The sequence below is a fragment of the Astyanax mexicanus genome, chromosome 11 (genome assembly GCF_023375975.1).
Source record: "Astyanax mexicanus isolate ESR-SI-001 chromosome 11, AstMex3_surface, whole genome shotgun sequence".
NCBI lineage: Eukaryota > Metazoa > Chordata > Actinopteri > Characiformes > Acestrorhamphidae > Astyanax > Astyanax mexicanus.
Genome location: NC_064418.1, coordinates 445696 through 468377, shown reverse-complemented (window position 1 = coordinate 468377; position 22682 = coordinate 445696). Strand labels below are relative to the sequence as shown.

General features: G+C 38.6%; 1 protein-coding gene across 1 annotated transcript in view; it reads left to right on the top strand.

Annotated features, from left to right (window-relative positions):
- The first annotated feature begins 3091 nt into the window (after nucleotides 1-3091).
- The window catches only part of edar (ectodysplasin A receptor), a 53234-nt gene continuing 33643 nt past the window's right edge, over nucleotides 3092-22682 (top strand). The window contains exon 1 of the mRNA XM_022667267.2: nucleotides 3092-3347. The gene's annotated coding sequence lies outside the window, so the exon portion shown is untranslated. The remainder of the gene's footprint in view (nucleotides 3348-22682) is intronic.

Sequence of the window (22682 nt, the reverse complement as noted above, 5' to 3'; positions counted from 1 at the left end):
GTTCCTGTGTTCCTCGTCCGTGGTTGTACTGTGGGTGAGTTTCCTATGTTTCTTAGTTTTATGGTTCTTTTGTTTGTTGTTTCCTGTTTATCAATAAACACTCGCAAGTGCGTCTGCTTTCTTCGTCTCCTTCCTGTTCCCACCTGATATACATATACACTTTTTATTCACATATAATCACCATGAATTAATTCACAGACTCACATATTTGTATTAATTTATCTTTTTAAAGCTTCTAATATGGATTTTGAAGGTGGGTATAGACTCAGAGCTCAGTCTGTGTCCTTCATCCAGGAGAACTGGAATAGCTGACTCTGCAATTTCCATGGCAACCGCCTTTCAACATCCCCAGCATCACCTTCACCATCACCATCACCACCCACCACGAGGAGATGTTACTGAGCAGAATAAGTCCGGATCCGAACAGCAAACACACCTGCTGTTACTTTCCGTCAGAAATAAGGGTTCAAGAACTTAAGAATTCAAGGAGATTTATTCTCATTTCACATCACATGTGGTACAAAATGAGGTGGAATTAAATGGTATTCTCACAGTGCAGTTACAAACAAAAGAGCAAGTGTTTAAATAAGATAAAAATAAGATAAAATAAAGTAAAATATAATAAAATAAAATAATGTTAAACAAATATCAAAATTAAATACACAAATGTGTCTCAGTGCAGCTAAAGTATCAGTTTAAATATGTCCTCGTAAAGTATCAGTGCAATGTTGATTATGTGAGGCTATGGTGGATTAACCTCTTGAGACCCTGTGTCCTCATTGTGTCCTCATATGTGGACGTTACACACACACATACACACATATATATATTTATACCATCTAGTGATCACATGACAACATATGCTCAATAGATTGAAAACAGGATGTCGGGAATCCCAGTCAACAGTTTCTACAGCCAGGCCACAAAGAAACATGGGCCACATTAAAATTCTCATCATAAACTAAAACTAGTTTATTTACACTAGAAAGCTAAAATTGTGTTTTTGGATTAATTAATCCTTCAGATCCCAAATCTTAACAATACTTTTTAAATCTTACAATAAACTACTGTCCCCATGTGAGCAAAAGCGATCAGGTGAGAAACATTCAGAACCAGGAGGAAAATTCCAACCACCACCTTCTGCTCTTCAAAGTCACCAATAAAACCTGATATAAAGAAAGATCTGAGCTTCATGCTTAAAAGAACGACACATGAAACACACACACTATCCACTACCTTCAACAGCGCTGAGATCAACAGCTGTAACAAAATAGACTTTACCAACACAAACCCAGCACTCAAACTACTCTATACCGGCCACTTTATCAGAAACACCCACCTAAACTCGTGCTTCCACTCACTGTGGCCACTTTATTAGAAACACCTACCACGTTCTTTTACTCACTGTGGCCACTTTATTAGAAACATCAAGTTTACACAACTTTTGAAAGATAGGTGTTTCTAATAAAGTGACCATAAGTGAGTGAAAGCACAAGGTTAGGTGGGGTGTTTCTAATAAAGTGGCCAGAATGAGAGGAAGCACAAGATTAGATAGGTGTTTCTAATAAAGTGGCCATATGTGAGTGGAAGCACAAGTTTACCTAGGTGTTTCTGATAAAGTGGCCACAATGAATAAATAAATAAAATAGGTGTTTCTGATAAAGTGGCCAGTGTGTGGATGTTTATGTAAGTAGTGTTTAATGTTTTGGTCGACTCTCAGCAGCAGGAAGAAGTTCACGCCTCTTCCTCTCCGTATCAGAGCTTTGATCTACAGTATAATTATCAGGTAGATAAAGATGAAAGTCTCTTTTATCTGATCTGTAAAAGGATGAACCTGATTGGTCAGCTCCTCACACACCTGCAGAGGGTAAACAGGAAACACTTCACTCAAATCAACAGGTAAACAAACAAGTAGATACACCCCCCCCCCCCAACCCAACACTATTAAGCCCCCCCCCCCGCCCCCCCACAGTGAGGATGTGAAAACAGGACGTGATCCTTTGATGCTGTGTTTGATCAGCAGGTCGGGGGATGAAAGTATAAAGATATTAAAGCCTCAAACTTCTGCCAACTACAAACAAACTGCTGTATCATTTACACTCTTACTGATCTACCTGTCTGTCTGTCTACCTGCCCGTCTGTCTGTATGTCTGTCTGTCTGTCTGTGATGATTTGCTATCAATAACAGCACTGACAATAAAAATCTGTTCAAAATGTTTCTAATAAAGTGGCCAGTGAGTGTAAGCACAATAAAACAGTTATTAGTAATATTGTTTATTTTCTACATGTATATTTATTTTATTCATATCACCACAGAAATCAAATAAAGCAAACAAACACACATTAACAACCAGAATAATTATTTATTGAATAATTGGATAATATTAGTAGTAATATTATATTGATAATACTTCTTAGTGTGTATCCATATACAGTAGTTACCAAAATGACAATACAATTAAATAATAATTGCCTCAGACTGCTGTAATTCACATAAAAATAAAGTTGTTCTTTTATTTTGGAATTGTTATATATATTTTAAGGAGTATTATTAATATACTACTACTACTTATAATATTTTGGTATTATTATTTTTTAATAAATTACTGGATGACCACACTTATTTTATTTTAATTTATTTTTGACTGCTAACTATAATTGCTGTATACACAGCAGTGGTAATAAGTATTATATATAGATAATGAATACAATTGTTATTGTATTATTATTATTATTATTATTATTATTAATTATTTTTGTTATTATCATATTATTATATTGGTAATACTGATATAGTTTCCTTACTAAGTATCTTTTACATTTTTGTGTATTTTTCCATAATAAAAGAAACATATCTAAATGATTTGCCTTGCTTTAAAATAGCAATTTGTGTACAATAATCCCAGTAATAGTTTAATAAAGTTCTTATGTATATATATATATATATATATATATATATATATATATATATATATATATATATATATATATATATATATATATATATATATATATATATGTAACGTGTGTATGTGTGGTGTAGTTGCATTGTGTGTACCAGCAGGGGTCGCGCCTGCGCCTCTCTCCGGCGCGTGCTCCTCGGATCTACCTGGTCAGGTTCCCTGCGCGCGCGCGGGCGGACAGCATCAGCGCCTTCTCTGCTCGCGAGGAGGAGCCAAGCTCAGCTCAGATCTTCACCCGGAGCCGCGGAGAAGCGCCCAGACCCCTCACTCCTCCACCGGCCCTGCGCGAGCCCTCACCGTCCCCGAGAGCGCGAGACTCAACACCTTTACCTGTCTGGACTTTAACTTCTGCTCCTGCTCCTCCTCCTCCTCGTTCTCCTGCAGGTAAGACTCTCAGGAATGCGCGCGGTGGGAAATTCCTGACTCGGATCTCCGGTCTGAGATCTGCAGGTCAGAAAGTTTCTGGAGAAAAACTGCTGTAGATCAGAACGCTTTAGATGCACGTGCAGAATTTGAGTTAATTGGATTTCTGTTCAATTAAGAGAGTAATTAAGTTAAACACAGTGAAAAGATTGAAGTTTGCTTGAAGTTTAACTGTCCGTTCCACCTTAAACGGCGCAGAAGTTAACTGTTGCACCGTTTAAGGTGGAACGAGCAATTGCAAGTTGCAAGAAAACAGTTTAAATTTTTTGTTGTTGTTTATTTCTCTCAGTGTATAAACTGAACTGGTAAACTGGTATTAATTCAGTTTCTACTCTGGGAAAATTAACTAAACCGGATGCACTGGATATAGTGGTATTAAGAGCTGTTTAGAGATGTTTAGAACAGTTCATGCATCTATAAATCAGCCTCACTGAAAGTGGGATCATGTTGCCAAAGTCAAGGTCAAGTTTAAGAGTTGGTTTGGTTTTACCATAATTATAATAATAATAATAATAATAATAATGATAATAATGGTGGTTTTAACTTGGATTAAATAAGATATATGAGTCTTGTTGTCCCAACAATCTTAGACCCAATGAAAGATTTGGTTGTAAGGTTATTTGGTTTGGTTATACTGATGTGGTAAAGCATGATGTGAAGCATGTTTTCCCTGCCATAGTAAAATTTTATAAATAAGTTCTCACTGTCTCATTGTGTAAATACCTGTGGTAAAATTGTGTGATGCTAAGCTAAAGCCTGAGGTAAAGTCTGGTTGTCTTGCTTTGCTCTAAAAATTAAGGGAGAGTCTAGATTTCCTGAGATGCTAAGACCTCAGGTGAAGTCTGGTTGTCCCTGCTATTATAAGATCTGTAGAAAAGTCTTGTCCTGCTATGCTAAGACCTAAAGGGAAAGTCTAGTTGTCCTGCTATGCTAAGACCTGGTTGAAAGTCTTGTTTTTCCAATGTGCCTAAACCTGAGGTAAAGTATGGTCCTGCTATGCTAAGACCTAAGAGGAAAAGTCTATTTTTCTTGTGATGCTAAGATCTCAAGTGAATTGTTGCCTTCCTGCTATGCTAAGACCTGGTTCAAAGTCTGCTTGTCCTGCTATGCAAAGAATTAAGGCAAAGGTTTGTCCTGCTATGCTTAAACCTCAGGGAAAGTCTTGTTGTGCTACCATGCTAAGACCTCAGGTAAGGTGTTGTTGTCCTGCTATGCTAAGACCTGAAGTAAAATCTTATCCTGCTATGATAAGACCTGATGAAAGGTCTAGTTGTCTTGTGATGCTAAGATCTCAAGTGAAATGTTGCTGTCCTGCTATGCTAAGACCTGGTTGAAAGTCTTGTTGTGCTACCATGCTAACACCAAAAGGATGTCTAGTGCTACCATACCAAGACCTCATTCTTGCTGTCCTGCTATACTAAGACCTGAGGGAATGTTATGTTGTGCTACCATGCTAAAGCTTGAGGAAAAGTCGTGTCCTGCTATATCAAGACCTGAGGTAAAGTTTTGTCCTGCTATGCTATAACCAAAGGTATTGTTTTGTCCTGTCTTGCCAAAACCTGAGGCAAAGTCTTGTCCTGCTATATCAAGACCTGAGTGAAAGTCTTGTCCTGCCATGCTATAACCTGAGGTAATGTTTTGTCCTGTCTTGCCAAAACCTGAGGGAAAGTCTTGTCCTGCTATGCTAAGACCTAAAGCCTTGTTGTGCTAACATTCTAAGACCTGAGGTAAAGTTTTGTCCTGCTATGCTAAGCCCTTAGGTAAAGTTTTGTCCTGCTATGCTAAGCCCTAAGGTAAAGTTTTGTCCTGCTATGTTAAGCCCTGAGGTAAAGTTTTGTCCTGCTATGCTAAGCCCTGAGGTAAAGTTTTGTCCTGCTATGCTAAGCCCTGAGGTAAAGTTTTGTCCTGCTATGCTAAGCCCTGAGGTAAAGTTTTGTCCTGCTATGCTAAGACCTAAGGTAAAGTTTTGTCATGCTATGCTAAGCCCTGAGGTAAAGTTTTGTCCTGCTATGCTAAGACCTACAGTAAAGTCTTGTTGTGCTACCATTCTAAGAACTGAGGGAGAGCCTTGTCCTGCTATGCTAAGAGCTGAGGGAAAGTCTTGTTGTGCTACCATGCTATAACCTCAGGTGAAGTCCGTCGGTCCTGCTATGCTAAGACCTAAGGGAAGGTCTTTTCCTGCTATGCCACAACCTGAGGTGAAATGTTGTTCCACCATTACTAAAAAAACAGGTATAGCCTGGTTGTTCCAAAAAACCCTGAAGTAAAGTTTTGTTTACCAATCCAGCTCTGAGGGAAAGTTCGGTTGTGCTAATGAGCTAAATCCTGAGGTAAATCTCTGTTGTATTTCTAAGGTAAAACCTGAGATGAACTTTGGGAGGTGGTTTTCCCACAAAAAGCTGAGGTAACATCTGAGGTAAATGTTGTTGGTTGTTCCACCAAGCTCATAACAGAAGTGATGCCAGGTTATTCCATTAAGCTATTAGAATAGTATTAGAATAAAGTCCTGTGTTCCTGAGCTAAAACCTGAGAGGAAGTCTCAAAGAGAGGATGTTGTCTCATGCCAAGACCTTAAATACAGTCTTGTTTTGGTTTTGAGCTAAAATCTGAGGTAAAGTCTGGAAGTTGCACCAAATCTAAGACCTGGGGGGTAAATCTGGCCCTTCCGCTAGGCTAAGACCTGAGGGAAAGTCCTGCTCGCAGGCTGTCGGGCTGAGGCATGAACGTGCTTGCCACACTTCTGATGTCTCTCTGGCTTTGAACTACTGCTGAAAGTGGAATGAAATCCCGTTTCTTAGCTTAGCGAGCCTCGAGCGGCCGCCGTGGAGTCTTCTGAGGAAGAACGTGAGGAAAATTATACAGGCCTTTGTGAGAGTTTATGCCTAAAGTGCACAGATTTGTAGCTAGTGTGTAGTTATAGGTGGTACGCATGGTGCACAAGGTGCGTTTCAGGCGGTGAATTTTGACACTTTTAAGTGAGATTTTACACCATAGGGACTTCAAACCATAGTGTTCACTTCAAAGGGAACTTCAAACTGCATAGAGTCTAGTGTGCAACAATAAATCACTACACAGGACCTTAATCCATCACTCACCAGTGTAAACACATCACAATCACATCTAGGCCTTGTGTGTGTAATATGGTAATAAAAGTGTATTATGGACATGCAGTATGTTCATAATACACATTTATTTCCATATTATATACACAATGGTAGCAGGCCTTTCCAAATGAAGAAATTATCCAACTTATGGTTGAAGAAATCAATCAACTAATCCTATATATCTTGTGATTATTGTGCACACTTGTACATATTCCTTTATCACTGTTTATCAGATGTTTGGTTTTCAGTGTACAACCACCTGATGTGTGGTATCTTATTTCTCTCTAGAAGAACTCTCGTTCCTGAGGTTCTGAATACGGCTGGGTATCAAAATATAATATGTTTTAGGCCTGATTGAATTATACACCAGTCAGCCATAACATTAAAACAAGGTAAACTATTGAACATCACTAAGGAAGGTATCAGCAAGAGATAATAATATCACAATATTTCATGGTATTTTCATAATAACAATAACGATATTTATGGCGATGTGACAAAACACTGAATTAAAAAGATTATTTCAAGAATACACTACTGTAACAAAATGAAAATTACATTCTATTATTGCATACAATATAATATGATATCATATCGTATTCAATACAATATGCAATACCTAACTGAGATACTAAAAATACAAGAATTTTATCCGATTTACAGTAACAGAAGTTGATGATAATAATAATAATAATAATGCACTCCAAATATCTCCATATATTCAGGATTAAAGTAAAATAAATGATACTGCACTGTAAAAAGTGTGAATTTTTCATTTGCTAAAAACAGCAAAAAATATATTTAAAAATGTTGGCTATATTATTGCATATGAAATAAAATGGCACCCCCCCCCCAAGTGACAAGAAATGAACTGTAATGTCTAGACATGTGAACTGGGTCAGAACATCTCCAAAACGTTAGGGATGTATTATGGATGTTCACAGTTTAAAGCAAAGAAAAGACAGCCATTAAACCAGTGAACCAGTGTTTTTGGCAAGGTCATGGATGCTCAAGACTCATAATGCCCTTACCGAACTACAGAAACCATAGAAATCATTCAGAGGTCTTGTGGATGATTCCATACCTGGATGGATCAGGTACTGGTTGAATGAGGTTTATGCACCGGTTCTGTCTCCTGAATTCTGTCTCTGAGATGATGTTGGATGGTTTTTAGACATGCTCTTTTCAGAGATAAGGGAGGAATGCAGTAATGGGTTCACTGTGACTGATAGCGTGTCACTGATGGGTTAGATAATTATAGAGTCGGTCTGAGTCTGGTGTCTGTGAGGAGGAACCTCAGTGTCCCTCAGAGGAAGTTATGATGATGGAAGATGTTTCCATGTTTCCACTGGTTAAACAGCATCGTATCCCATAAACCATTAGCAGAACAAACAGGAGGACAGTGTGGAACAGTGAGATGGATGGGGATGAGCTGTGTGATTTTGGTATATGAGGGTTATTTGTGGTTAATTGCTGCCTCTATTAGTTGGATGTTTTGTTTTGTTTAGTTTATAAGTATTTGGGATTGGATTCGCTTGGTCTTCATTTTTGTTTACTGTCCATAAAACCACAGTTCCTGTATAAGACTTTAGTCTTGGACATATTGACTGAATTTGTGAGGAGAAATACGTAGTTGCCTACACTGCTCTTAAAGTTATTCTTCTATTGTATTTTTTTCAAAGCTTTTCTTTGTATATTGCTGCTGTATTGTTTTACATAATGTAAATATGGCAGTTCCTGATATTATGTAAAAAGTATAATAAATAGACTAATTGAAATGCTTTAAAAGGATTTGGAATAAAAACCTTGAAATTTAAGAAAGGTTTTTTTTCCATCTTCTGTAAAAAATACCATTTTGTAGATACAAGGTTATTGTCGCAGGTTCTATAAAGAAGAGTGGGGCACTTCTAGTTCCGTAGTTTCCTAAGATATATGCCAAGATTATAATAATTTAGTTTAATAGTTATTATAGTGGTGTTCAAAAGTTTACACACCCCTATTAGCCTATAGAGTGTGTGTGTTTTGGATTTATTTACTGAATTGTCTAATTATCTACTTAATTAAGCAGATTAGAAATAAATAAAACATATTTTTGCTATCATGCAAAAACTCCATGTGTCTCCATTTTAGTTTTTACTTCTTGACATAATTGAATTGAATAAATAGACAGACAGACAGACAGACAGATAGATAGATGGAGAGTTCAGCCGTGTTTATTCCTTCTTCTCCAACTGCTTCCAGTCCGTCTCCACTGAGATAAAAAGCACAGTACTCCATCAACAGTGCTGTGAATCTCTCTTTTTCTCTCTCTTTCTCTCTTTCTCTCTCACTCGCTCTCTGCTCTCTCTCTCTGTCTTTCTCTCTCTCTATCTCTCTCTGCTCTCTCTCTCTGTCTCTCTCTCTCTTCTTGTCTGAATTGGGAAATCAAAGCTCCTGTAGGTGATACAGTAGTAGTGCGGGTGTGGTATGTGTTTGAGGTGGGGTGTGTGAAGTGGTGTGTGTGTGTAGTGTGTGTGTGTGTAGTGTGTGTGTGTGTGTGTGTGTGTGTAGGGTGCGGTAGGGTGGGTGTTTGGGGGGATTTGGGTCTTTTCATGTCGCTCTGAGTTTGTTTTCAGAAGAGTAAAGTCTGACAGACACTGTAATTAAAATCATCAAAAGATGAAGAAACAGAGGCCTGAGCTCAGTAAAGCCGAGATGGAGACAGGAGACACACACACACACACACACTATACACACTCACACACACACACACACACACACACACACACTTCATAACACTCCATTAATGACTTTACACTTTGTACACGGAGTGAAAGAGAACAGAAGAGAGAGAGACTGAATATCGTCTCCGTCCAAAAAAATATTCCTTTATTTATTTTTCTGCTTCATTTAAAAGCAGCTGCTGCTCTTCACTCTCTTTATTACACACTGCATGATGAATAAACCAATATACACGGCAAATACCATAAAAATCTCTTTAACATTTTTGAATATGGTGAATCATATTACACCCTGAAATATGGAGCCTATATATCTCCCACTCCTAATTATTTATCACATCAGGGTTCTACTTTTTTACTGTTTTTATCAAAAGAAAAATTCACACTGTTCTCATTTACCATTATATATCTACTAGAGACAGATTATATCTGTACAGTATCATTTATTTTACTTTAATCCTGGATATATAGAGATATTTGAAGGAGTGCATTATTATTAATATTATAATATATCTATTATAATATAATATCTTAGTTAGGGTTGTGCATATCATATCGTTTGTGAAGACAAAAAAAATATTTTTATTTAGTTGCAGTAGTGTATTCTTGAAATTAATATTTTTTTTATTTAGTGTTTTGTGATGTCGCCAAGAGTATCATTATCGCAAAAAAAAAAAAAATACCATAAAATATTGTGATATTATTTTAGGACCATATCGCCCACCCCTAGTGTCCAGATATGGGTTGGTACTTTGTTTTCGGGGTAAATGCTTTAGTGCTGGATGCAGTCCTCCAGGTGTACAGTTGTTTTCGGTTGAGAGTACGCTGTGCGCTATTGGCTGCCGCTTCTCACCAGTGTGTGGAAGAGGGCTAAGTATAAATTGTTGTCCTGCATCACTGCACTGCACTGACTGCAAAAATCAGATTTTTTGTAGAACAATTCCTGTAAAATGCTCACTCTAAACCCTCCAGTAACGTTTCTTATTAAAAATGAAACCTAAAGTAGTGTTTTGATACAGATCCTCAAGATATAGGCGTGTAAAATCAGGCAGTAAAGTGAAAAACATGTCTGAGTGTTAAGGGGTTAACTGCAGATTCTTGTTCTTGTCTGTATTGGTTATGAAGTTTCAGTGTGTGCTGGTCTCTGAAACATTTATTAAATGGTTATATGAGTGATGGGCAGGTGTGTGTGTGTGTGTGTGTGTTGGGCTGGGGTTGAGTGGGTTCTTGCTGGAAGTAGCCGGTAGCTTTAGTAGGAATTCATGCTCTAAAATAAATAGATAAATCCTCAGACTGATATTAGAGAAGCGTATCTGAAGCTGATGGTTTATGGCGTTTGCCTCCAGCAGCAGCAGCGTGGCGTCGGTGTCGGGGGCGTCGGGGTGAAGAGTTGAGGGTTGGGAGTCGGGAAAGTTCTGAGGGCTCAGAGGAACGTTCTCCCCTCAGGTAGAGAGTGAAGGTGAAGCTACACAGCGACTGAGGCTCTGCTGCCTGATTAACGAACATGAGGACTGATGTTCATGAAGCTCCAAATTAAAAACCTCTGGAATATAATCAAGAGGAAGATGGATGATCACAAACCATCAAACCACCAAACTGAACTGCTTGAATTTTTACACCAGGAGTAAAGCAGCATAAAGTTATCCAAAAGCAGTGTGTAAGACTGGTGGAGGAGAACATGATGCCAAGATGCATGAAATTAAAAATTGTGATTAAAAAACAGGATTATTCCACCAAATATTGATTATTTCTGAACTCTTAAAACTTTATGAATATGAACTTGTTTTCTTTGTATTATTTGAGGTCTGAAAGCTCTGCATCTTTTTTGTTATTTCAGCCATTTCTCATTTTCTGTAAATAAATGCTCTAAATGAGAATATTTTTATTTGGAATTTGGGAGAAATGTTGTCTGTAGTTTATGTTTTCAGACTCTATTTCTACTTTTCCTAAAGATAAGTTTTTCCTCGTTGACCTTTGATAACCTCACTCTCTGTCCTCAAAGTCCGGCCGTCCTGATTCACTGTGTGTGAACTCACGAGTGTGTGTGAACTCACCGTCCAAATGGAAAGCAGACGGCCGTCAGCAGCGTGATGAAGACGGATGTGGAGATTACGAGAGCTCTGAGTAATTACGCTATTTGTTTAATTCTCTTTAGAAATAAACCGACTGGAGGCTCTCTGTGCTGATTTTGCCGCTGATTGCTGCGCTGTTAGGAGTAATTTCCTAATCTGACAGAAAGTAATTATGGTCCAGGACAATAAATATCAGTTTAAACTGAGCTCTGTGGGAATTAAAAGCCGTTTCCGCTGGAGTTTAGTGATGATAAAGCCCATCTGTTAGGACTGGGTGAAGAACAGAGGGATGAGGAGACTCAGCCAGAGCTCTAAACAAACTTCCAAACACAGACCTCTGAAAAACTACTGCGATGAACCGAGTTTATTACACTAACGCATTTATAACCTAATGTGAGGATTGAGTTCTAAAACAAAGAAAGGAGACGTGCTGAGATGTATATACATGAATAATTCACACTGGATAATGAATAATACATATTAATTACAAATAACAGAGAAAAAAAATAATACAGAATTTACTTTATATGAATTGTATATACTAAATATTTAATAGTGGATATTGGATGAATTATAGTATTTTTTGAATAATACATAAAGGATACTTAAAGTTCATACTGAATACTAATAATTTGTAGCTAATTCTGAATAATCGATTAATAACAGATGAATAGCAGTGAATTATTTATAGCCATTTCGGAATATTTTTTTTTTATGTGAATAATTTTATTTTTACGGAGTAATAGTGAAAAAAATCACATTAAGTACTGATTACTTCCTAGTAAATACTGGAGATTCTGTAGTAGATTGTTAATAATTCATAGTGGATACTGACTAGTCCAAAATACATTCTAATTAATTCATAGTGGATACTGAATAATTCACAATATTATTAAGTATGAATTAAGTCACAGTAAATACTGGAAAATATATATGGTATATGGTAGATAGTTAATAATTTATAGTGGATACTAAATAATTAATAATAAGTACTGATTGATTCATAGTAAATACTGGAAATTCTATAGTAGATAGTTAATAATTCATAGTGGATACTACATAAATCACAATAAGTACTGTCTAATTCATAGTGGATACTGTGATAGTGGATAGTTCACAGTAGGTACTAATTATTCGTATTAGTAAATGCAGAAAGCTGATTGGTGCTGCTCTTGGTTGAGTATCAGATGGTCTTGATGGTTTTTGAATATCGGTATCGCTGTGATAAATTGATATATATATATATATTGAGTATACGGTGGTTCTGCTGTTTGTAACTCAGTGTGTCTCAGTGTGTCTCAGTGTGTGAGTTTAAGGAGAAGATGATTGGACACCGGGAGTGTCCTGCGGGCGTCTCACTCCAGCAGTGTGTGTGTAAAGTTGTCAGCGGAGGGAGCGGACGCCGCCTCGTAAACGGCCAATAATGGGAATTTGATCTTTAAATCACAAACAATCCAGATTTAAACGGCTATAAACCCCCCGGACTCCCTAATTCCTAATTCAGTGGGACGGCGACCTCCTCCAGAGCGCGGCGCAGGGTAATAATATCCCCGTCCTAATCCCTCCCCCTAGGAATAGATATTTCAGGCTTGTTAATGATGAGGATAATGATACTCTGTGTATTTATCTTAGATTATGTGGTTGTTATAAGATTAATAGCCCCGGGCGGCGAGTCTGCGGTCGGCTTTCAAGCGAGAGGCAAGTCCCGGCAGGGTCCCGGTGGGGCGGAGGTGTGAGGAGAGCAGAGAGGCTCTTCACAAAAACACTGAGAGGAGCATTCCAGCCTCCCCCACCACCCTGAGACCGGGGGGGCTGAGGGACGACGCCGGCGCTGGAGTCTGATGAAAGCTGGTGGGGCGTGTGTGCGTTCGTTTAGTCTGATAATGAGCGATGAGGCTCGGGGGCGAAGCCGTTTGGCAAGACTTTTCACTTCCTACCCAAAAAAAAGAGACACTTCGAAAAGTTCAATTTTTGCTCCCTTTATTCCCCCTCCTCCTCCTCCTCTTCCGCCGCTCTGATGAAACGCAGCGCTGAAAGCTCTCCAGTAGACAAAAACACTTCTTCTTCTCCTCCTTCTTCTTTTTTTAATCCTCTCGGCGAGACCGGTTGTGGTCGCTCTCTGCAAGGATTCGCGCAATTAAGCTGATTTGAGACGGAGGCTGGAGTCGCTTCGGGGAAACCGGGAACCAGGACAAGAGACCAAAACCGGACGAGTGGAGGAACTAGTGCCGGACAATATGATAAAATTTCAACATCGATATAAGGATTCAAGGATTCAAAGAGACTTTATTGCTTTATTGTCTTTCGCATCACATGTGGTAATCTGAGCTAAAACATCCTAAAGTTCCTCTCCACTATCAAAAGCTCGGCTGTAGTGCTGGATGCACTACAGGGTGAAAACCGGTGGTTTCCGGTTGAGAGTACGCTGTACACTATTGGCTGCCGCTTCTCACCGGTGTGTGAATGAGTGCCGAGCATAAATGTAAAACGTGTAAATTGTAAAGCGTATATAAACTACATAAATTGAACTTCATTCAGATTAAGATGAATATGATTGAATTTGACGGTGTTTCGAGTTACGAGGTTCTCGCTCTCATAACAGAACATTGTGTCCAAGGTATCCGATTTCCTGGATCGGTCCAATTGAGGCATCAGTGCACCAAACTCCCCAAACCCAGCGCTCGAACAGTGAACAGTGAACAGTGTTCAGGGTCATTGTGAGGAACTGTAGCGCTGTTGATAGGGGCGTTCTGCTCTCAGATATCTCAGTAACAGAGGAGCCAGTATGAATCCTGTGTGAACGAATTCACGGCTCTCCAACAGCAGGAGAGTACCTGCATCACCCAGCGCCGCTCTGAGTTACACAAAGTAAGTAGCTGTGGAGAACGTGGCCCAAACCACAGAGAGAAGAAAGACGAGAACTCCCCCAGAACCTGTTGCTTCTTGCATCCGTCGCAATTATCCGTCAAAGAGACTCCACGTGAAATTTACCTGCTTATAATAATTACAGTATGTCTCTGTCTCTCTCTCTCTTTCTCTCTCTCTCTCTCTCTCTCTCTCTCTCTCTCTCTCTCTCTGTAACAGGGCTGCTGTTTATCCTGGGTAATCATATGCACATTTGAAAATCACATGGAGCCTTTCTTCCTTCTTCTTCTTCTTCTTCTTCTTCTACAAACATCCGTTTGATCCTTTTGTGGTTTAATTTACAAGGTTTCCCCCCTCAGGTCTGTAAAAATCCTAATGAAGTTTTTTTAATAGGTATAAAAATAAATGAGGGTCATTAAACATTAAGTCGTATCTTTTAAAAGCGACGTTATTTTACAGCCTGTATTTAGAAGATACTCTTAATAAGACTGAAGCACAGGGTCGGTACGTGCTCCACAAATGTTGTCGGGGCCGAAACCCAACGCTTTGTTACTCAGTTCATCAAACAACACGACTCAAGCAACAGCTGATTCACATCATCATCACCACCGTAACCAATCACATCACTGTTCAACCTGTTTTAAAGTAGAGCAAGAAAAAGGAGAAAGAGAAGAAGAAGGTATTCCATAAACACAGCTGTTTTCCTGTGCTGCCTCACTGACAGATCTTAACAGTCATTCAATCACTTTTATGGCGTTTTTAGTTGTTCAATGCTTAAGAGTAGAGTGAAGGGGTATAAAAGGCACCCAGCACTGGGCTGTGGGGTTCTCTGGAGTCATTAGAGCTTAAAAAAATCCAGACTGAGCCTCTGAAAGTTCTGCACGAGCCCGACCCGACCCATAAAATGTCATTATGAGCCCAAGCCCGATTTAAACCCCACATTTATTTAGTGAGTAGAGCGTTAAAACTGAGCTTTTTAAAAACATTTTGGGGCTGTTTAAACAAGCGAAACCTCTTCAGAATGATTGCAACACTAAAGAAGCATAGACCTATTACTTAAGAACAATGTTAATATTGTGATTATCACGCCATAGCTTTATATAAAATATATAAAATAAAAATAGCATTAGAAACAGACGACTACGTCACAGACCATTTTCTTGAGCCCGACCCGACACGAGGAAAGTTGCGGGAAATCTCGACTCGGGCTCGGGCTCAGATAATCTAAACTCAAGGAGTCATGGAGCTCCATCTGGTTCCTTTAGGATTTAGAGTTGGAGTGTCAGAACTAATCAATCATCATCACGACCAGATCTTATTGATTCTCTCAGTTTTTTGAGTTTAAAGCAAACAAAGCAATATTCTGATGGACAACAAACTACTCTCAAATAATGTTATATACAACAAAACATTTAAAAAACGCAAATTGTCTCTGCATCTATCTTGTAGTCCTTCTGGGCTCTAAGCTGTCCCCATTGATCAAATGCATTGCTAATATTTACTCATGTTTCACTTTGTCTCAGGCTATATAGAGTGTTTTAGAAGGATGCTGAGGCTGAAGCATGCTGTGTGCACCTGCTATTGTGTCACATACCTGGAAACCCAGGGTGTGGAAATGGGACTGGGGAATGGGCAGTGGGTGGGATTAAAGGCTACAACACGAACGGATTGATTCACCTTGATATTTATAGTTAGTACAGACAATATCATTCATATTGGTTGTTTACACTGGATTAAAGGTTTGTGAGATGCATGTATTTACAAGCCACATCTCGAGTGTCCTGTTTAAAAATATATATATATTTTTACATTTGTTGTTTTAAATCGGGACAGCGTAAAATTGCCCACATGCAGGAACAAGGGCAGCCTGGAGCAGCATCACCTCACAAAACACACTTTAGGCTTCACATGAGAACTAATCTAAACGCATGATTTGTTTTCCTCACAGCTACTTAGTTTGTGTAGCTCTGAACTCTGGAGGATGCAGGTACTCTAACTGCTGTATGAGAAACAGGAATTTATTCAGGCAGAGCTTCATACAGGCTCCTCTCTTTCTGTTACCTAAAACCAGGGTGGTTGCTACGGTCTCTTTCAGACTGTAAATCATGAAGCCAGTCCCACTTACAGGAGACTCTTTTGCTTGTAGAAAGCCAGCTCTAAAACCAGGTGATAATTATCTGGACTAAGTAATGTATCAGTACATTAAAAGTACTTATCAATAATTAAAGATAATTAAATACTTTACACTGCACTTTTATTTATGTTTTATATATAATGTGAGCATGTTCACCCTTGTTTACACTAATCAATACAGGGTCAATTACTGACATAACTACTGACATAATAAAGCTTATTAAGTGCTTATAGCATTATAATAACATTATAATGTACTTTATTTGTAGTAATGTATAGTAATTTTATTTGCTCAATTTATTTAACTCTATTAATAAGGACTCAATACTAATCTACTAAAAATTATTAATCGATGCCCATCTAAAAATGACAAACTTTATAATTAAGATAAAATTATGTTATTACAATTTATAGGTTTACAAAAATAAATACTAGCTTTCAATCATTAAGTGTTACCTTTGGGCGTCGATCGACATCGACAACAAGGTGATTCACTGCAATGAGTTAAAGGTGGAGGTTGTATATTTCCACACTGTGGGACTAATTATAAGTATTATTTTTATTATTATTATTATTTATAACTCATTTAGTTAATATATTCTAAGACAACATAACTTAAATAGTGATAACCTCAAGGACCACTGCATTGCTGCATGTTTCCGCAGAGCTTCAGCCAGTGTTTTCTAACTAGAACTGTGCAGTCCGTCATAATAATCTGTGATAATACCAGATAATGTGATGATAATCTGTGATAATACAGACTTGTGGTCATGTTCCTCTTTGCCGTGATGTTTTTTTTATCTCGGACTAAATGCTGAATGACTGGAGGAAGGGTTGTGTCACGTTTTAAGGCTTTGTTTAAGGCTGAATAAAGGCTAGAGAAGAAAGGCAGCGGGACTAGCCTGAGGTGAAGTCTTTCTAAGTTTTCTAGGGCGGGTTCTAAGAGGACCACAAGCAAAGACGTCTTCAGTTTCTCCCTTCTAGTCTTAAAAAAAACACCAAAGCTCTCTGGAGCCTCAGCGGAAGCTCACGCCACTTTGAAGTCGTTTTTTCTTCTCCTGTCGTTTGTCTTGAGAGAGCGCTCTGAACACGGCTGATCTGGTAGTTTTGACGTTTCTCTTCAGCTGTCAGTCGAGGTCGTCTGAGACCTGCTTGCTGGGAATCAGGCGTGACATGTTTACGGTGTGATACGCATTAAGACAAAGGGACAAAGACCTACAGGGAACAGCCGGCGGGGCTCGGTCTCCGCCACGGACAGACGGACGTCTCAAAGCCGAAAGCTCTTCTTCTGAAGTCCCGAAGGTTCAACCGCTCGACACAGCGGGTTGTTATTAATAGGCATTGCCACCCAGGCAGCCGTGACGCCTCTCGTCTCTTTCAGAGGCTTCGCTGAAACCCGTCCGGCTTTCCTGAGGGGCTTCGAGCTCATCAGCGCAGAGAGAAAGCAGATAGCAGGGAGCTCACCCAGCCGTGCACTTATCCTCCTACCTGTGGGCTTGTGAGAAACATCATTGTGTGTTTTGTTTTCTTAGTTTCATCAAAGGGACGCCTGAGAAAGTCTTCTTTCTCTGGTCTGGAAAGAATTAAAGCAACTTTGTAATTAACTCATATGTAGGACAGGTCCTGTTTACTCGTTTGTTACTTAGTGGTTATTTAGAGTTTAAAAACTCTTTTTTTAAAAGCCTAAACACACTGAAACACAATAAATACAATAGAAGAAGTTCAGCAGCAAAGGCCATTAAACAGTTCATGAAAGCAAAGAACACAAGCCAAGCCTCTAGCCTTTTCCAGGAAATTGAACAAGGTTGTTTGTTTTCTTTTAGTAATTTAATCACGTCATCAAAAAATATTTTTTCCTATTTTAAGCCTGATAAATTCAGTTGCTGAATATCTATTGCATTCCTAATGTTGGCCACAATTGGATGTAGCTCTATCACTTAAAAAAACTTTAAAATCATCATGCTGCGGATTGTGCTCACGTGACATAACAAAACTGGAGGTAGAGCAAAGTAGAATTTAGTAGATTGAGATAGTGGTAGGGTGTTGAGATAGCAGGGTAGTGTAACACACCTATCAACTCTGGAAAAAATTGTACAGCCAAAGCAAGTGTTAAAAAACCTAAGAGTTTAAACCAGTTTAAGATCTTTATCTATCATTTTTCCAACAGCGTTATCCATCCATCGCATTTCAGATGTGAAGCATCTACGATACAGAAGACAAACAACATTGTTAAGAAAGTTGGTTGATTTTTAAATGACTGATTGTATCAGTTAGAGAACCACTGTTAACTGGATTAAACTGTGAGCTGATGCCAGGTAGGGTAACTCTAATAAACTTAGGCTTTTGGACGTGATAATGGAAAGGAGGAGTTTGAGTTTTTCAATCAAACCCATTTTTCAAAAACATTTGGTTATTTCCAAACTTCCCCTTCAGACAAATTACCAGACAAACTTTTCCCCGTTAAAGACTCTCCAGCAGACAGACAGCAGTCCAGAAAATAACGTGTCTGTGGTGTCGTTTGAGTCTGTTTTCTTTAATTTCTCTGTAATTCTGTAATTCTGGACCGTGTTGATCTGTAACGATGCTAAGATGCTCAGCATACGATGCAATTTCCTTTTATTTGAAATGTTTTACAGGCCTTGTCTTCTTGAGTAAATAGCAGCGAACTCGACAGATGGTTTTATATTAAAACCCAGAGCTTGTTGTTGCTCACCCTCCGGATGTTTCTGCGTTTTTAAGTCTTTGCCAATTAGCAGAATCTGACGTGGCCATTGGCCGGATCTGCCGGGTGGCACGGCTTCGCTCTGTGCTGAGCCGACAGCAAACCGTAAAGATGATCTGAACAAATAACCATCTCCGTTTCCAACGTGAACCAGCTGTCATGTTTTTATGTGAGAATATGAAGCTTGGAATACATTTCAGTAATTGGGAATTTGTCTCGGATGCTGGAACATTATATTTTAGAACTGGAAGCGCCGGGTTTTACTGGTTTCAGGGTTTTACAGGGTTTTACTGTAGTTCAGATTCGGATTTACTGGATGTTTCTATAAAGACAGAAAGCTTCTACTCCTGCTGTTCAGATTAACTGTGCTCTTTTTGTCTGTTTTTATAGAAAACTCCATTATTAAGTGGAGTATTACTATGTTATAGTAGTACAGTGATATAATATAGTGATAATTATCTGAACTAACTAACTAATCAGTACATTTAAAAACACCAATCAGTAATTAAAGATAATTAAATACTTTCATGACACTTGTATTTATGTTTTATATAATATAATATGAGCATGTTCACCCTTGTTTACACTAATCAATACAGGGTCAATTACAAACCACTGAGATAAGAAAGCTTATTAAGGGCTTACAGCATTATAATAGCATTATAATGTACTGTACTTAAAGTATTGTATAAGTTTATTTGCTGTATTCATGCTAATATTATCTACTAATGAGGACTCAGTACTAAACTGCTATTAATTCATGCTGATTTTAAAAGAAAACCTCATACAAATAATGTGCTGCAGGCATGGAAACAGGGAAGCTGGCTATTTTTTTGTGTTTAACAGGTAATCACTGAGCTTCAGTAAGGTTTGCTAACCACAGCTACCAACTCTAGCATGGACAAGAGGAGCAAATTTCAGACATTGCAATCGTATAGGTATAAATATTTACTAATCAGCTACAGGGTAAGACTCATGGTTGCGTTCCACTGTGCGTCAATCTGGCAACCCACGTGAGCTTTGCGTCTGAGAAAAAGCAGGAGGGACAAAAATCTTTATCCAGTGTTTGGAAATTGAACCCCTGTAACCATTTCACATAATAATTTTTTTCTTGATGATTTTTCTTGAGATTTCATGATAATATTTAAGCTTTTTAAGCTCAGGAGTGCCTCAGGACGTGCATGTCTGCTTGGTTTTGTTTTGTTTTGTTTATTTTTAATACACAGCAACACAGTTGGTGGATCTCGCATCACCTGTGCTGAGTTTTATGGTGTGGTATAATTTATGGCGGAGTTTATGATGGATGCTCACCGAGCCAAGCCCAGCGTTTCTGATGCCCTGAGGAAATCTGTTCCTGTCTGTGCCACCGGTGCTGTTGACCCTCAGCTTCACACAAATTCTGGTGTTTTTTTCTTCCTGGTCGGAAGGTCTGGTGGTTCTGGTTGTGGTTGTCACTGATCCACCACATTATGAGTTTTGAATTTGTTGGTTCTGATACATCAGCTCACAGACGCAGGGGAAAGAGCAGCGTGCCATCTACTGTACTGTACCCACCCAGAGAGAGCAAGAGAGAGCCAACTGTGCTCTCTCGGGGCTCCGGCAGCTGACGGCAAGCTGCATGACCGGGATTCGAACCAGCGATCTCCTGGTCATAGTGGCAGCGCTTTAGACTGCTGGACCACTCGGAGCCTGTAGTGTTGTATTCTTAATCTTTAGATTTCGCTGATTGTTCTGATTGGATAAAAAGTCAAGTTTTGTTTTACTCAGATTCATATAGATATAAATAGTGCTGGACGATATGGGAAAAATCTTATATCACGATATGTAATATAATATTTTTATAATATAATATATAATATAATATAATATTTTTTTCCAACTTTATTTCAAAGTGACATTAAACCAAACTTTCACAAATGAGAATTACTACCTTTTAGTGCAGCAATATATATATATATATATATTTATCAAATGAAAACAGATGAGGTAGATGCAGTAGCTAATTTTTTTTTTAATTATACAGGTATTTAAATAGATTACTTTTATTACTTTTAGTTTATGCAAAGTGACCACACCTATATATATTTGCATGTATAATTGATGAAATTACTGTGGAAACGATAGGGATATTTATCATCATATCGCACAGCACTAGATATAAATATGATAGTGTGTTTTCTAAACTATAACTAGGACATTTTTGTTAAGAATTTGATTGAAATTATCCCAATATATCATGATATATTAAATCGTAATCCCTGTATCGCCAAGTTCTTGCCAGTGCACTTCTCTACCAGTAACAGCTTCAATCATCAGCAAACCCACAAAAACATCAATCTCTTTCATCACTGTTAAATAGCTCATTATTTTAATGGCTCTGTGAGCCGAGCTGGAGAAGCTGCTGCTCTTTGATTCTCGGCGGCTCGTCTCCGCGCCGTTTCAGCGATGATGGCGTAATTTATGCGAGTGTGAAGCGCTGGGTTGGTTCCAGGGCTCCTGCAGGTGAAGCCCGGAGAGATGGAAGTTCCTCGGCTACTGTCAGGACCTGTGTTTCCACAAACATCGCCCGAGCGCTGCAGAGCCGGGAGACGCGTCTCTGAGATAAATCAGGAGGGGCAGGGTGATGATTACTGTGTGATTAGGAGCTCCTATCCTCTGAGCTCCTGCCAGGATTGATGGTGTTGTTGGGAAAGCAGCTTGAAAGGCATCAAGGATACAGAAACTGTTGTCAAACACAAAATCAGACGCTGCCAGGAGCTCTGTTTATGGTTCCAGATTTAATAAGAGCTGGGATGAGCTAAAGGTCACTGGAAGGACGATGGAAGTGAGAATAACGGGGTGATGGCGGCATTATGATCATTTTATAAAACCTCTGGAGTGACCCTACTGACCTGTGGTCACTGCAGAGCTTCAGCTAATGATTAATGTGGTAGTCGAGTAATCTGACGATTATTTTTCCGATTAATCGATTAGTCAGCGATTATTTCTGCCATGCTCTCCCTCTCTGCTTACTGTGGGTACGGCTCCTGTTTCTAGCCTTCGCTATTGGTTCATAAAGAAACAATATAAACAGCTGATTGTGGGATTTAAATGTCCATTAAAGACCCAGAAGCTGTAATGTAAATGTAAAATAATTTGTTGTGTCTTTTGGAGATATAGACTGAATTGAGTATAAACTGAGATGTGAGTGAGCCCGTTGCATTTCTAACTCCAGATTTTTGTGTATTACTGCTGTTTAATTGATTTTTCTGTTAAATTAAGCAGTGAGTGGGGCTAGATTTTGATTGAAAGTGATTGGCTGTGATTGACAGCCCTGTGGTTGTACTGTTGGTTTGGCTCTGATTGTGTGTTGTGGTCAAGTACGACATACTTTCTGATCATTTCTTATAATTTCTTATATGTGTGTGTATACGCCTCAAGTTCATGTTTTTTTGACCATTTTGCTGCCAGTGTCCAATCACTGGTCAACTGTGGATATTCAGCAGAACCATCTTTGATGAATAACTCCTTTTAATAATTTGTATAGTCAATTATATCAATCTTAATCTAAATTTTATGATGTGGCTCAGTTGTGATCACTGGAAGAAACCATTGGCTTTGTGGTAATTTGGAAAGATCTCTTGGCACTTGGCACTTGCAATATGGTTATCTGGAACAAAAGACATTTTTGGTCATTTTAA